At 43.8% G+C, this 4,988-nt stretch overlaps 1 pseudogene; it reads left to right on the forward strand.

Annotated features, from left to right (window-relative positions):
• The first annotated feature begins 1,470 nt into the window (after nt 1–1,470).
• Nucleotides 1,471–3,019, forward strand: LOC144255084 (neurofilament light polypeptide pseudogene; annotated as a pseudogene).
• Nucleotides 3,020–4,988: the final 1,969 nt, after the last annotated feature.

The following is a 4,988-nucleotide window of genomic DNA, read 5'->3' on the forward strand; positions in this document are numbered from 1 at the left end:
CCTCATAGTATTAGTAGGTACTTTGTAGCCATTTGTTACATGAGCCAATATTTTGTTTTGGGAATTTCTGATATGATATTTTTTTTGAATTATTATTAAAGCTTCACAAAGTTTTATTATATTGAGATTGCACTAATATACACTGAATCAGGTTTCCATATATCTCTCTTCTATCATTATTCATAGGTTATTGAAAATATTGGTTGCTTGAGACTAGGATGACATTTTCTTAGAGAAAATAAGGGAATATAAGAACACTGTTGCAAAATAAAAGAATAGCAAATTCTCTGTAAGTTATGGTGTTATTGTGTTATAAAAGTTCCATGAACTGGAAACATTTCAAAGGTCCTGTAAATCAATGATGCTGTAGAAATCAGTAGAAAATCTGAACAAGATAATGACTGGGAGAGAAATTTGTTTGAAAAGCAGTGTAACTGTTTAGAATGGGCCCATGTGATCCAGAAGCAAGCATGCTCAGGGAGAGGATCCTAGGAGGTCTGGATATGAGAAAGGGAGCACCTTCCTTTTGACTTCATCTTTTTGTAATAGACCTGCTAACTGATCTGTATCCATTGACAAATGATGGATGCTAGCACCTTATTTCATTGTGTCTACTTATATTTACAAAAGGATTCTCAAATGCAATAATAAATGTTTATCTAGAAATTTAATAAACATTTTCAAAGACTCAATTGTGTGATTCAGTTTTAAAATACAACAGAAGTTTTGTAGATTGGTCATTTTTGTCTAAATAGTGCCATGGTAATAAATAACTCCAAACATTACATTAAATTCATAAATGCAATAAAATGGTTATTCATAAATTTAAAAAGAAAAGAAATTGCCTAATAGATAAATCTTTCTCATTATTACACACATTACAATCTACTTATATTTTATTGGTTGATGAAAGTCACAAGACAAACTTAAATTCCAAACTCTAAAGTCTACTATTCTTGAAAGACATAGCCTGGCCAGCCAGGTCCAATGAAGATATGCAAAGAATGTTTTGCTCTCATAAAAGAAACCCTGGCAAACCTATTTGGGCCAGGAGAAAAGCTGCACTTCATGGTGACAGCATGTATTGACTAGCATGTGTGCAAGAGGCACTTGTTGATTCTCAGTACCGAATATAAATAAATGAATAAAATAAAACCAAAAATCACTTGCCTCTGAGAGCACACCCCCCAATGACCCAACAACTTTCCCCTAGGCCCCACCTCTGAACATTCATCATTTCCCAAGAGCACCACCCAAGGGAACAATTCTTGAACCCCTTGGCCTTTGGGGGACTCTCAAGTCCAAACTATGGCAATCTCTTAAGTAAAAATAAATTAATAATAATAATAATAATAATAATAGGCACACAGCCATCCATCCTTCCCTTTCCCTTTCTCCCCTGTCCTTCCTCCTCTCCAGGCCCCCATGTCCGCCATGGGCGGGGGGAGGGGGGACGCCCTGGCCGCCAGCATGAGTTCCTTTAGCTATGAGCCTAGACCTCCTAAAAGTGGCACTATGTGGAGACTCCCTGGGTGCACATCTCCAGCATGCGCAGGGGCTACAGCACCGCACTCTCCACTTACTCCAACTACTGGGCCCGGGTGTCCTCCTGGTCTCCCTGACCCGCAGCTACTGTCCAGTTCCGGCTCCTTGATGCACAGCCTGGAGAACCTAGACCTGAGCCAGGTAGCCGCCATTAGCAACGACCTCAAGTCCATCCGCACTCAGGAGAAGGTGCAGCTCCAGGACCTCAAGGACCGCTTTGCCAGCTTCTTCGAGCGCGTGCACAAGCTGGAGCAGCAGAACAAGCTGCTGGAAACCGAGCTGCTGGTGCTGTGCCAGAAGCAATGGGAGCCGTCCCGCTTCTGGGCGCTGTAGGAGCAGGAGATTAGCCACGTGCGCCTGGCGGAGGGACGCTACCCATGAGAAGCAGGCGCTCCAGGGCGAGTGCAAAGTGCTGGAGGAGACTCTATGCAACCTGCAAGCATGCTAGGAAGAGGAGGTGCTGAGCCGCGAGGACGCCAAGGGTCACCTGATGCAGTCGCGGGAAGGCACAGAGGAGGTGGCGCTGGCCCCAGCTGAGCTCCAAAAGTATATCCACAGCCTGATGGACGAAATCGCTTTTCTAAATCTCCAAAGCCTCATTCTGTCTCAGCCTTTCCTTCTCTCTTTTTAGGCTCCTCCTCTCCTTTAGAACTTGTTCTTATTTTCATTTCTCCGCCCTTTGCTGCCTCTGTTTTCTCACCGCTGTCTCTCCCCTTCAGTCTCAGTCTCTCTCTCTCTCTCTCTCTCTCTCTCTCTCTCTCTCTCTCTCTCTCTTTCTCTCTCTATATCTCTCTATCTCATATCTCTCTCTCTCTCTCTCTCTCTCTCTCTCTCTCTCTCTCTCTTCTTCCTCTCTCTCTTCCCCTCCCTCTCCCCCTCTCCCCTTCTCCCCCTCTCGCCCTCTCCCTGTCTCCTCCTCTCCCCCTCCCCCTCTCTTTCTTTGCCTCCATCTATCATTCCTATCTTGCCTTCCGCGGTCTCCCTGGGTACCCTGCCCGCGCCCCCAGTCCCACCCACCCGCCAAAGCTCCCTAGGTGCTGAGCAGGGGAGCCCAGCCTGTGTGAAGAACAGGAGCCCCAAGGTGCTGGCCTGGCAAATCTCAGCGCCCTGTTTGCTGGCAGAAGCCCTCCCCAGGATAGCGCCAGGCCAGCCCAGGAGGAAATGCTCCAAGACTGAGCCAAAATTCCTGGGAAGCTTGGGGCTTTCTGGCTCCAAAACACTCTTCCCCTCCAGAGGCCCCGCAGCACCTGGCAGATCTCAGAGACCCCAAAGACCTAATCTCTAGGTTCCAGCCAGGGCGCCACCCCAGGAAGGAAGGGTGTTCCTGCACAGGAGGGGATTTGGGGAAGACCTTTAGCCCTAGGAGGCTGCCCCAGGGGTCCAGAGGTTCCTTATGAGCCCATTTCTCTGAGAGAAGTGCTTTCCTCTTTGTCACTGCAGGTTGTTGGCACAGGACCTGAAGCCAGACTCCTAGGGAGCTTTTCTGTCTACCCAAGGACAAGATATTAACGCTAATGCTGTCCAACTCCATCTGACCCTGAGAGGGAGATTCAGTCAAGGTGTCTGCCCTCCACAGAAATCCACTGCTTTGGTAAAGAAGTAGCAGCAATATTAAAAGACACCTTTCAAAAGACAATAAATTCATGGCTGTCATGCAGATAGAAAATGAGCATGTTCCAAAGATTTTATTTAGCTCGTTGTTAATGAGGGAACAAGTAGAATTTACAACCAGTCCTAAGAACGGACTTAGATTAGGAAAAGCAGCTTGCACATGCAAAAAGAATTGAACTCTTGCACTCCAGGAGGGATAGGAACCACTACAACCTGTAGCAGACAGAATTGCAGATCTGTAGACTATCTATATCTATCTATATTTATATCTATATCTATATCTGTTTTTTTTTTGGGGGGGGGGGACTGAAGGCACAGCTCAGTGGTGGTGTGCTGGCCCAGCATGTGAAAGAACCTGGGCTCAATCTCTGGTAGTGGCCCTCTACTAGTGTTAGGTAGACTGTAGGGAAAGAGGAAAGGGAAATCACATATTCACACATTATGTCTAACCTTTAAGGACTTCATGCTCTAGTAATTGTTGTGGTACTAATCAATAGCTGCTGAGGTTTGATTGATTGACTTCTACTCTTTGCCACTTCTGATCTTTCCTTAAATGTCATTTAAAGCAAGTCATTGTCCATTATGCAGATCAAGAAATCTAGGTGCAAAGAGGTCAAGAACCTTGCAGATAACTTGCAGGTAAGTCACACAACTGGCACAAAGAGGGGTCAGGACTAGAATCTAACTTGTCTGCCTCTGTACAGCCTGGTTCTTAGATAATAACACACTACATCCTATTGTGTTTATGCTAAAAAAAAAAAAAAAACTGGGAGGGTTTCTTCATTCCAAAAGCTGGGTGAGTTTTTTGGTGATCTTCTAATCATCCCCCATCTTCCTCCAGTTTAGAACACAGAAACTGAGACAAGTGCAAAAAATAATAGTTTTAGTGAAAATACAAATAAAGGTACAGCCCTAACACATCTGAGAGCTCTGAGTACTTGGAGTACCTTGCTTGCTTCACATGGAACACTTTCATGGCCAAGCCTGGGAGAATGACTTTATCCATCTAGAGTCCCCATCAGGTTTATTTGGAGGAGCACCTGCAGGCCACGTCTGCCTCTCTGCCTTTTCTGTTCCTGGCTCAGTGCAATTGTCCCACATAATTACCTAATCAATAATCTTCACAACCCATCTCCTCCTGAACAGTAAGACAACAGCCTCAGGCACAGACATTCTGATTCTGAGTCATCAGATCTGTCACCAAGACTAATATTTAATTAAAATATATATATATATATATATATATATGTGTGTGTGTGTGTGTGTGTGTGTATAAATTGTACACAACACACTAATTTATTTATTTTTATGTGATGCTGAGTATTGAACTCAGCATACCTCACATGCTAGGTAAGCACTCCACCATTGAGCAACAACCCCGGTCCCTAGGATCTATTTTTAAAAAGCTTACATGGGGATTATGATGCCCAGATGAGCTGGGCTAGAAGGAAGGGTTTATTTAAAGAATGCATTGAATTTCTCATACTTGGTTGGACATCCCACAGTAGTTTAGCTCAGTGGGAAATTATCAAAGAATACTTAAATCCACAAAAATTCTTACAGCTCAAATTTAGGGATTGGTTGCCTAATATTATGAATTTAAGATTAGAAACACACACACACACTTTGATTTCTTGTTATATTAGAGCACATAGTAATAAAGTATAAAATGCAAAACATCAAACTCCTCCCTGTCACTAATTTCCTCTACCCAATAATTCCAGTTCAGTTCCCACAGCATGGTGGACACTTCCTATTTCCTCTCTACATATTCCCTGTATTCTTAGTATGTATGGAGAAAAAAATATAAAGATGCTATCAAATAATAAATA

Source organism: Urocitellus parryii, chromosome 5 (genome assembly GCF_045843805.1).
Source record: "Urocitellus parryii isolate mUroPar1 chromosome 5, mUroPar1.hap1, whole genome shotgun sequence".
NCBI classification, from domain to species: domain Eukaryota; kingdom Metazoa; phylum Chordata; class Mammalia; order Rodentia; family Sciuridae; genus Urocitellus; species Urocitellus parryii.